This window comes from Rattus norvegicus, chromosome 9 (assembly GCF_036323735.1).
Source record: "Rattus norvegicus strain BN/NHsdMcwi chromosome 9, GRCr8, whole genome shotgun sequence".
Classification (NCBI taxonomy): Eukaryota; Metazoa; Chordata; class Mammalia; order Rodentia; family Muridae; genus Rattus; species Rattus norvegicus.
In genome coordinates this window covers 33420481-33432819 of record NC_086027.1, presented here as the reverse complement: position 1 = coordinate 33432819, position 12339 = coordinate 33420481, and the positions used below count along the sequence as shown (strand labels likewise).

The window sequence follows — 12339 nt, the reverse complement described above, 5'->3', positions numbered from 1 at the left end:
TTTATTGTCCTTGCATCAGTCCTAGCAGAAACTTTAAAGGACAGGAAAACATGTAACAATAAGTTGAAAGTCTTTAAAGTAAATAGTGCCAACTAAAGTTGGTATATGTAATTAAATTATCCTCCCAGATTAATGTGGAAACGTGGGTCCCTGTGTTGCCTCATCACTGGGGGCGCTAGACCGCATTCCATCCTCACAGGATTGCCAGTCTGGTGGAATACACCCCGTTCAGGGACGACAGAACACAGTCTAAGATGGGGGCCACAGCTTGGGTGAGAAATGACACTGGCTGGGGCTGAGGCTGGGGTTCCCAAACTCTCAGACACACAGATGCTGCTGGGAATAATAAGGAGTCAGGAAAGGAAGGCTGGGTGGAGTCGAGGGTGAGGGAGAATCCAGCGTAGCTCAGAGGTGAAGGGCTTTCTCCGAGAGACTTAGGCAGCACAGCTCTGTATGAAGAAGGCTTCATCCCACAGTGGTTCTTGATGAGAGAGACAGTCCTTGCTTGTCCAAACTGTTTATTCGTAGTGAAAAATGACGCATACCATTCACCCCAGTAGACCAGAGATTAAAGGCCTTTTGCCATTATATCTGGGAAGGGACACTAAACCTTCAGGGCCCATCTATGTACCTCATTAGCATGGAGAACTCTGTGCTCCGTGCTATGTGACTAGTTGTCATGATCCTTATGTGGGGTGTCATGGTCACATGTTCCAGGACAGGAACCAGGTCGGGAGTAGATGAAATGCCTACTGGTCTCAAATATGAGACTTACTGGGGTTTCTGAATCCGCTCAACCTTCCCAGTTTTTGTCTGGTGACACGGTTCTATTTGCCCCATAAAGAAATGAAAACTTTTCAATACAAATGTACAGCAAAGCAATTCATGACCACCAAGTTAGCACTGGAGAAAACATTAAAGAAATCTTATGCATAGACAGTCATAATCATGGGACCCCACAAAATAGCAGGACTCAAGGGACTAGTAAATGAACAAATAGGTATTAGGAAAACATGATTTTTGCCCTTCCATGAAAGTGTTTATTCTCCTTAATGGGAAGCACCTTATGGTTTTCTTTATCATACCAAATGTCCAGCATTTCCAGGCTAGCTTAGAGTCATTACTAAATTAGACAAGGGTTACTTTAACTCAAATTCTAAAATAACATGACAATAAATTTGATAGCTCGGACACTATAAAGTGATGTGACCAAGGATCTAGCTTCCTTCTATATGCTCTCAGGGAGAAAATGTGCTATCAGTTCCAGCTTAATGGTAGTCTCTTCAGCAAAGGCTATAAGATGGGAGACTTGTGCTCTGGGTCTGTTCCAGAGTGAGGCTGAGGTATGGCATAAGGTGTGAGGAGTTCTTTGTAGTTTCCCAAGAAGCAGAGTCTAGATCCAGGGGGAAGCAACACCACTACATGTACGATAGAGAGTTCAGCATTCTCCCGCGGTCAACTGGTTCTCGTCTTCAAAACCACCAGTGTTGCTGGTCTCCTGTGGATCTTTTTATTGTCCTTATATTAGTTATTTTCATATTTATTTCTTTGCCTACATGTATGTTTGTGCACCGTTTGTGAACAGTGCCCATGGGGGCCAGAAGAAGGAGTCAGACCTCCGGGTACTGAAGTTACACATGGTTGTAAGCCCCTCTTGTGGGTGCTGGGAATCAAATCCAAGTTCCAAAGCAGTCAGTGCTTGTAACTGCTGAGCCTTTGCTCAGGCCCTCCTGGAAATCTTTTAAGAATTCTTAAAAGGAATTTTAGGAGGCTCATTGAAGATATAAAACAATTCAATCCCACAATTAACAAGCTTTAACCAATAATCATGAGAATATTACAATATCCAACATCAGTAAAATACACAATTTAGTTCTTTAAAGGGCCCATAGGCTATTTACACAGGCATAAACTTACTATGAAGCAAATCTCAAAAACTAAAAAGATTGGTATCATAGTGTCTATGTTCTAACAATCATTAGAACTCAATAAAAAACCAGGGAAAGAAAGACTATGTGTTCAAAATTGAAGGAACAAATTTCTAAATGACTTACAATAAATCAGGAAATATTTAGAACTAAATGAAATGAACATTTTTTCACTGAAACTTGTAAGATACATCTAAGTTAGTGCCTAAAGGAAGACTACTAGCCCTAACACTTGTATTAGGGTGTGAGAATGCAATCATTTATATTATGATGTTAATAAAATAAAAGCAAACAGAGAAAGTAAAAGGATGATTATAAACCAATGTGAATTGGATGAGATGAAATGCCAACATGTACTAGAAGTGTCCAGAACTATCCAGCCAGAGTATTGAATTATTATTCAAATGGAATTCATTTAATAAACTGCTAGCAAGAAAACAGAGCATAGAAATTGCAGATAGAGATACAAGGGAATCAGGAAGGGGAGAGAAAGATTTCAGAGAACTAAATAAGAAATTTTAAAGTACCATTTACAGTAGGACTAGACCATTATTAATAGATATCACTGCTCTTATATCCAATAAGTTAATTCAGTACTTTAAACCTTGTGACCAAAAAATGCATCTGTCACAAATTGCTTTTCCAATTTAATATAGCTGTTATCACGTGATAGGTGGCTCCCATCAGACACACTATTCCAGGTTAGGAAAAAAGGGAAGCCACTTGACAACTCACTATAAGGTGCGAGCACAGTCTTGCTAGCAAGCCTAAGAAGAACTTTGAGAAACAAAGCTCTAACTCACGAATTTACAAGAAAAGGCTTCTTAAACAAATATTAGTTTGAATCCTACAATATATAAATAGCAAGGCAGAGGGCATAAGGGGGATGATGGTGGGAGGGGAAGAAGACATCTGATACCTCTCATAAGTGGTTGTCAGGGAAGTTGGTGGGTAGCAACAGAAATAAATGCTACCTCCTTTCTGATGCTCAAATTTCTTGCCTCTTGTCCAAAGTGTGTGAAGGACATGACACCTCTAACCACTCAATTTGCTTATCAAATGAACTATTAAACCTTGTCCATGTGCGAAGTATGCTGATCTGGGAATTAGAAGGTTCTGCTGTGAGACTGGAGGAAGATGGCAGCCACGTCCTTCCACATTTTTTCCACAAAACACTGAACAACCAGGGCAAAGAATCCATAGGTCACAGGTGACCCCTAGGAGGTGATAAGCCCCAGATTAGGAGAACATGACAGCAACTCTCTAGTAGCAAGAGGTCAGCAGGTCAGCATATGTTCAGAGGATGCAAACCAATGCCACTGTCTGGTCAAACTGACCTTAAAACAGCAAGCATTGGGCTAGCTCAGGGACAGAAACTCCCTTTTTAGCAGAGGTGAGTCTCTGGGTTCTAGACTAGCTGAAAACAAACAAAACAAACAAACAAAAAGCCCCAAACCAAAATAAACAAAAACAGACCAACAACAAAATAGCAAACATCTTCCTAGAAAACTTAGCCTTCCTCTGAGTGCAGCCACGGAAGGTGGGAGGGAGGGATTGTTGTGGTTCAAAGTATCCGCAGGCGCCACAGTCTGAGAAAATGCTGTGAGACTTGGACACTTATTCCTCAAAGCTGACAAATAAAGGTCCCTTGAGGGCAAAGCCAGGACTCTAATGCGGATTGAGAAAAGACATTGGAGATCGAGGAGGGTTGTGTCTAAGTGATAGAAATCTACTGTCAGGTATAGTAGAGACTCGGGAATGCAAGACCTCAGAAGTGGTGAGAGAGAACCCCACATTCAGCATCATAAGCATTTCCTGTTCTTCAACACTTTTATAAAGCAACCAGAAGAGGGCAGTCCAGAGACAGTGATTAATTCAAAAATGATAATTAAAGCTATTCTAAGCCTACTCCTCTTAACAAATGTTCAGGAAATCTAATTATATGTTTAGGAAAGAAAGAGCAACAGTAAAGCGTGGCGTTCAAATCACATTCAAATATATTTTGGGATAAAAGGAAATGCGTGGGATCCTGAGAGATAAAAAAAAAAAAAAAAAAAAAAAAAGGCGTGCAGAGGAAGATGTTCTCACAGCAGCAAGGAAGCACAAGCCAATACTTCCGAATGGGCTAAGAGACAGAGGAAAAGGGAATGTGCATCATGATGAAGAAGCTTGGAAATTACGAGGTGAACATTCAGCAGGAGTTAGGCATAGAAGACAAAAATCTGCTTAGAAACCAGCTTGAACATCTAGCATCAACATAGACTGATGCCTTGCATGAAGTAGAAGGTAAAATGGTACTTAGGGAATCTAATAGCACCCATTTAGTACAGCAAAAACACTCTCCACAGTGTGAAACAGGAGTTTAGAAGAAGGGAATATCGCAGGGAACTCTGGTGTTGCGTATAAGGTGAGTAACCACAGCAGGTCTATGCTATCTCAGTGCTTGTCCTTTATGGCCTTGGGCTGTTCTGTGTGCTTCTTTATCCTCTGTTCCATGATGTGATGCTAGGTTCTGTCACTAGACACTGGTAGAGAGAGACTGTGAGGTGGCATTGTCTTTAAAGCCAAGTAGGTTTTAGTCCTGAGTGGCAGAAAATGCCTGGTGTGAGTAGTTGAGAATCCTTCATTGCTTACCACAGCATAGTGGTGGTCACTGGCAATTGGCTTCCCCATAAGGTTTCTTCGTTTTCATAGGAGCCAGATGTGGATTTATGGAGCCCTGACCTCGAGAGATGGCCAGCCCCAAGTCTTCTTCAGAACCCCTTTCATCTATACAGGGATAGCAACTGCTCTATGAAGCTGTCTCAGACTCCAGAGCCCTCTTTTATGCCCTTTTCTAGCTAGACCTTTACCTGTTAACAGTTCTTTATATTGAATTCCACAAGCTCAAATTACTGGTGTACATTTTGTTGCCCCCTTGACCTTGTCTCAGTCCCTGGGTCTACAGAGGAAAATCTACATATCTATATATGTATTAAATACACACATTTACATATATCAAATTGATTGATATGGTTATATAAACATATATAGTTATATTTGTATATATACTATATAATTTATATTTGTAGATTTTATATATGTATATAGTGAGCCAATTAAGCTTTAAGAGGAAGATTATGTCTTATCAAAATTTTTTAGCTTTTAACCATAAGCTAATTAAGTTATATTTATCTTAAAATATATTCTGAAAGCATCATAGCCAGGAGAGTTTAGACATGTGGCTTGTTTATAAGAGGGAAACCCAGGAGGTTTGGGGCATGCCAGTCAGAGGGAGTAAGAGTAATTCCAGAGGGGACCCAAGGAGAGAGGAATCTGAGAAAGACTAAGAGGCAATGAACAGGATTTAGAACTACACAATGTTGACACAAAGACATGGAAATGTAAAAAGGTAATTTACCATATCAGGGGTATAGATAGCTTAAGTCAAGGGTTCTGATGAGCATGTCAGCAGAAGGTATTGGGAAAAGGATGATAGTTTGGTTCATTTTGTCTTTGGATAAAAATGACAACTGGGTCAAGATTACTGGGGAAACTGAAGATACAGGCATGCAGCCCTGGGGAAAGGTCCCACCCTTGATATAAGGGTGTTTGGTGTTTAACGAGTGTCTACTGCATTCCAGAAGGGGTTGTGCGTGGAGCTGACTCAACACAGTCTTGTACCTTAGTCGAGAATGTGCAGCCTGCTCTGTCCAGCGCCTAGTTGGTGCTCCTGGGTTTTACTAATTGGAAAGCGTAATGTGGACATTTGGATACCTAGCCTAACCCTTCCTGCAGCTCTTACATCCTCTCTGAACTCACTGAGCACTCAGCGATCGTCCTTGTACTTCCTCTGAATGTAGTGAAATCTCAGCTCCTTGTTGACATCACTTCAGGAGCAGACGACAAGCTCTTCTTCCTTTGGGATGCTTCACAGGTAGGCCCTTCACAGCTCTACTCGAAAGGGTAACTCTTTTGGCTGTGGGACTTAGGACACTAGCCAACTTTCAGTCTGACCTCAGCATCCCTTCCCAGCACCCTGCAGCTGGGCTCGATAAAAGGCAAGCACTGTAAGCATCCCTTTGAGTGTCCATTGGGCTTTCTCTTGGGCTCAAACCAAGTAAGAGCCAATTAGGCAAATGGAAAAATGCCCAAATCGTGAAAACAAGCATCTATTCAAACTCTCTTTTCACTGGGGAATGATAAAATTTTACTGGCAATGCTATGAGAAATGCCTAGCAAGTTTGCACTTATCTTACTAACTGCTATTTGATCAGCTGCTGCAAATGTATTGACAGATGTAGAGAAATTGTAATCAAGAAACATGGCTGCCCTAGCAAAGGATCATCCCCAAAGATCATCCAGGTCTATATGATCTGACTGGAATATAGACATGCCTTTAGTATACATCTTTAGTCTCTAACAATGAAGGTAAGGTTAGTTTGTACAAAAAAAAGTCATGTTTAAAAGTGATGTTTAATTGAGAGGCAGATAAAGTGACGAATCAGAGAAAGATTTGACAGAATGAGTCAGAGATAGGATACACCCAACTCTTAAGAGAACAGCACAGAAAAGAGAGGTGACTTGAAAGAGCAGGGAGAGAGAACAAATGAGACACAGGTGAAGACAGAATGAGATGAAGAATAAGAAGGAGCCACAAGATTAGAACACATTGCCAGAGTTAGTATGAGGCTAAGTAGAGCATTTCAGGGAGAAGCTGGGAGAAGCTGAATTGAATCAGTCAGCTTGAAGGACTGGATTATACAGAGATTAGAAACTTCCATACCTAGTCCTTGGAGTAAGAACAGAGAAAGAAATGCCCAAGCCATGTGTTTGCACAGCTTTGGTAATGGCTGTCATTTCATCTCTTCATTTGAAGAAATAAAAGTGGCATCTATAGATAGGCACTACAGAATGGATTGGCATGTCCTAATATTCATTCTTTGGTTCTTAGAAGGAGAAACCCTAATTCAAATGTCAACCAGTTATGTACTAGTTTTGTGACCTCTAGAGCGTCACTTACACTCTCTATGTCTTTGTCTCCTCCTACGTGACATGGACATACAAAAACTAAAAGCCTCTAGTGGGTATTGTCAGTGTGCTTTGAAAAGTGTATGGCCCCATAGTAGACACTATATAAATGTTAACATCATGCACATCCTACAGACTAATATATCTCACGTACACAACTTATCTGGTCTTGATTTTTATATTTGAGTCCTTGGGCTCAGGGTTCCAGAATAGGTGGCCCCACCCCTGAAGATTTATACTTCATTTAAAAGACGAGATTTGTGTTTGTGAAAATATAGTGAAGAAGGATCCTAAGGTGTTTTAAAAAGCAGTTGCATAATCAGGATAGTATGGGGAAGAAGGTGGTCATCACTGGTGCATGGGATTCCTCAGGACCAGACCAGGCAGAAAACAGATCTGTGTGTATAGGAGGGTCAGGATGGAGGGTAGGAGGACGTAGTCAAGGAGAAGTTGAGCTTGAATTTTTCTTATCAACACAATGTCCCCCACTCCCACGCGTGCGTGTGTGCGTGCCTGTGAGGCAGTAGATGTGGGATCCCTTGGAGTTGGGCTTATGGGTGATTGGTACTGGGAACCAAATCTAGGTCCTCTTCAACAGCAGTATATGCTTTTAAACATTTTTTTTTTCCGGAGCTGGGGACCGAACCCAGGGCCTTGCGCTTGCTAGGCAAGCGCTCTACCACTGAGCTAAATCCCCAACCCACAGTATATGCTTTTAACCCCTGAACAATCTCTCCATCCCTTACCAGCTGGGTTTGATGGGAGTGAAATGGGTAGGGAGGTTGTAAGCAAGAGCAGGGAAATAAAGAAGAAGACAAGAATGAAGGAGACCTTCCATAAGAGGCCACGCCTCTGGACCACTTTGTTAACCCACGAGAATAACCAGATCCTCAGGCTTGTTTGTGTAGCTGGGGGATTGTGGTGTTTCCCAGCAGAAGCCTTCAGGAAGTTGAGAGGAAGTGTTCCGGTTAATTCATTTGGCACAGGGCCCAGGACAGAGGCAATGCCCAAACTATGTCAGCATCCTCACCTGTTCACGCCAGAGCAAAGCTGAGAGGTGTTGGTTGTAAATAAATGCGGGAGATGTGCAGGTTGTTTCCTAACTTTTGTTCGTATATGTGGCTCCTTGTGCCTGTGGCAAACAAAGCATAGTTTTTTACAGCCTCGTGATTTGACTTGAATTCTCGCTATTATTTTAGCCGTGATTAGAAGAAACCGGGATAATAAACCACAGGGAGACTGTAGGCAACGACTTCTGAGAAGCTTTAGAAAAGAACACAAGCCAACATTCTGTCACTTTTCTCTCTGATTACAAGTCTCCCTTTTCTCTCCTCTCAGAAGAAAGGAAAACAAAATCTTGACGGCCTTGGTTCAGAAACAGTGCATGGCATTGTTGTAACAAGCACATTCGTTATACCTAAGAAAGCTTGTGGAGAGTGCTAATGGCATTTATAAAGCCACGAGAGTGAAGTGCCTGGGGAGGCGTGCTTGCATTATGTGCCCTTTACACAATACTGTGTGCTTAACTTGTGAAGAATAGACTTAATAATTTGTCGACTTTTGTTCTTTGGTTTTCTTTTTTTTTCTTTTTTTTCTAGACTCTCCACTTTCCTTTGCATTTTTTTTTAAAGTAGCCTTTGCTTAATCCCTGACACGGTCCCTGAAAGTGAGCATTGTAGCTGAAGTTTTGCACCACTGGCTCCAAAGTCCCAAAGCATGATGGGAAACCAAAGCAAGTGGGCAGTTAATGGCGTTTGTTTCAGATGTTTTCATTAGAGCTGGTATCTCTTTAAGCACAGTGAATCATGATGTGTGCGTTTTTCTTTTGCTGTCAGTGTAAACTGAGCTCCTGGACACTAGAGTGACAGGGCAGCTTCACGTTGGCTTGGTAACTCTGCCCACTTGATAGACAAGGACACCAGGCCTTGGTTAACTTGTGCCAGACCACCATAGAGCTCAGGATTACCCAAGAACATGGATTCTGCTGCTCTCTTTCCTTTGCTCTCCCTTGTTTGCATCCTCACTCAATGTTGTGAACGTTCTTTGCTGGGAAATGAGTGGAATTATTAAAAGGTGTCAAGGGCATCCCAGATTTGACAAGGGCCTCTGGGAGCATTTACTCAACTCAGAAACTTGTCCAAGGTGATTGATAAGGACAAGGGAGGAAGGTCTTGCTTATGAACTTGAATCTAGCAGCTTCTGTGCGTTTAAACAAGTCAAGACCTGGCAGATGGAAGTTTTGCAATGCTCCTGTCATGAATATGGTGACAAGGGCCATGCTTGTGAGGTCCTTTCATCTGCTGCCTTCATCAGCACGACTCTGTGCCTAGGGTGTTTTTTTCTGTACAGACTGGAGGCACAGAGGCATAGGCTCTGACGGTTTTTCCAGTTCAGGCTTCTGATATATTCATGATTTTGAATATAGACATGAATCTTCTTTCATGAATGTTTGGCGGCGGCCATTCTGATCATTTTCTTCTGGAGAATCTGTGATATTTCCTGCTTTCGGCCACTGCATAGCCACTCCTCTTTTTAGAACTTACTTTACTTAACCATGTCTTTTCTGCAACGTATGTGCCAAGGGAAGGGAAGGCCTTCACCTCTCTAGTCTGCCACTTAGTGACTCTGCTAGTATGGTAGATACCCAATCATTATCCTCAAAACATGGATCAAAATCAGCATAGATCCTGCTTTGCATCCTTCTCACAAAGCCTTGTCAAACCACAGTTCAGTCTTTGGTCTTGTAGGCTTAGTTTCACATTGGGCACTGCTCAATACTGACTCTGACAGACAAGACATGGGGATCTGTTATGTCATATGGGTTTTGTCTTTGAGTCAAGCTCTAGATGTTGGTTCCTGTCTTCCTTGTAGGCTCTAAAGAGCATCTGGTGAAGAGATGACGGTTTGGTGTGCTTTGTTCACTTCATAACCTCTGAGTGTCAAGTCCCATCTTTGGACTCACCTTCTACAAGCCACTCTTTCCCTGTGGCTCCTACTGTACTGTGGAGATTAGTTACTCCCAGTTCTTCTCTGTCTTGCCTTAGTTAAATGCCAGTCATGTCATGGATCTGTGTCATCCACAATGGGAGTCACTCTCCTGGTACTCTGATACATTCATGTCTATTAAGGTATTTGTCTTGATCTGGGAAGGTATCTGAGTCAGTAAAACACTCGCTTTGAAAACATGAGGACCCAAGTTCAATCCTCAGAGCACACTACAGAAAAGAAAAGGCTAAGCATGCTTGTAATGTCACAGGCGTGTAATCCCAACCCCAGGAATGTGTAGACAAGAAGATCCTAAGCTTGCTGGCCAGGCCAATGAGAGGCCCTGTCACAAAAGAACATGAATAGTGACTGAGGAATACAATCTGAGGTTGTCCCTGGCCCTGCATAGGCATGTACAAACATGTTTGTGTGCACACACACACACACACACACACACACACACACACACACTATTTGGTCTCTGATCCGGTCTATCTACTAGCGCCTCCATATTCCTATTCCGTGATGTGTCTTTTTTTGAGTTGTTCCAGTTTCTGAAGCTGGACTGACAACCCAATTCCCAACCCAGTGGCCTATGCTGTATTTCATCATCTCCTGCCAATTGCTGAGAGGAAGAGGAACAGAGGAAGAGATAGGTAGATCCCAGTAGATTGCTGGCCAGGCACTGTAGCCAGGTTCAGCAAGAAACTCTGTCTCAAACAAATAAACACAACACTGGAGGGCAATGGAGGAAGAAACATGGTGTCAACTTCTGGCCTCCACATGCACATGTATAAGCATGTGTGTGACCCCCATCACGTACATACATACACATGTACAGGCACAACATAACATCCCTTAAAAAGGGAAAGGAGGGAATGCCATGGGAGGAGAATCAGATATGTGGGGTTGCCATGGAATCCTCTAGGACAAGTCCTGGAGGCTATCAGTGCAGGTTATAGAGGAGTCTGGACCTGGAAGAACTTGGTTCTGATGGTCTGCATTCTAAAACATTTTCCTTTCTATAAAAACGAAAGGAAAACTTTTGTCCTTTCCTGACTTTCACAGACTAGAAACAAAGCACACACAATAAGGTCAGTGAAGACTTAAAAGGATTAATAAGTGCAGGGGTGAGCAAGATGGCTTTGTTGACCAGTTTCCTCTGTACCTGGTGCTATTCCCAGTGCCTGACATGATGACCCAAACTGAGGAAGTGATAAACAGAGGATGTTCAGGGTACACTCGGCTGGAGGCCTCCTATGTTTGGCTAAAGAACAGCTGATCTGTAGGAGGAAGGGCATTCTGGGGACAAGCTTTGCTTTTCTTCTGGCTGAACTTTCAAATTCTGGTATAAGCTTACAGAAATGTTTATTCTTGGTCTTTTTAGAGAGAGTTCAAGGGAGACAAAACCAACCCCCTTATGATTCTCTTTCCTTTCTGACCTCTTTTTTTCTGAACCAAGAAAAAAAATGCTGGGGTTTCTATGGGTTTGTTTTACTTTGAGCCGACTGGGTTATTATAAGAAGGATATTGTTTGTCACAGGTAGTGGTGAAGTGGATGGCTCAATGAGGAAGTATATACCAGGAAAACAGTAGAAGAGGTTTGCTTGTGTTTAAGAGCTAGAGGTTACACAACTTGTTACCTGAAGAGGCCTGGGAAGGCTTCTGGATGTTTCTAAAAAAGGGAGAGGTAATGAACTTTGAGAGTTAATTTGCAGGCAGCCTTTGCAAGGCCTCTCCTGTTTCTTTGCTCACTCTATAGGCTTTGTGACAGAAAATAGAAAAGTATAGACACTTGAAGAACAATGTGCACAGCACTCTTTCCCAGTGAGTACTTAAGCTTAGGACTCTGTACTTTTCAGCACAGAGGCCCTAAGAAATAAGAAAAAATATTGACAATTCAAACAAGCTGGCATAAAAGCTCGTTAGTAACTAATATATTAAGCATTCATCACAGCATACCATTGAGTGGTGGTCTCCATTGTTAACTCTGGGGAATACAACATTTCAATGTCATCTTTAAAAGGGGAATGATGAAAAAGCAAAAGCCAAATTTCAAAGCTGAAATGATCCACTGTCCAGATCCTTAGAGGCTCAAGAAGAAAGTGCTAGCCAGTATCAGACTGCCCTGCTTCCTTTTGAGAAAGAATGTTGGCAGTGGAGGGACTAGAAGAACAGGCTGGCCAAGGTGGAAGCCCTGGGGCACACTGAAGCAGCCTCCAGGCTCATCAATAGCAAAACTATACTGTACAGGTTTCTTTCCAAATGAATTGATTTGAGCTGTTCTTGTCACATAAACCAAACACAAAGTATAGTGATACAATATAATGAATATATTGGCTTGCTTAACTAAAGTAAATCTGTTTCTATCATCTTTTATCTATCACCTACCTACCTGTCTCTATCATTTACCTAT

The 12339-nt window shown here is 42.1% G+C and overlaps 1 long non-coding RNA gene across 1 annotated transcript in view; it reads left to right on the top strand.

The window, feature by feature from the left end:
• Nucleotides 1-3985: 3985 nt before the first annotated feature.
• The window catches only part of LOC120094843 (uncharacterized), a 45640-nt gene continuing 37286 nt past the window's right edge, over nucleotides 3986-12339 (top strand). Inside the window, exon 1 of the long non-coding RNA XR_005489536.2 lies at nucleotides 3986-4335. This is a non-coding gene — a long non-coding RNA (uncharacterized LOC120094843). The remainder of the gene's footprint in view (nucleotides 4336-12339) is intronic.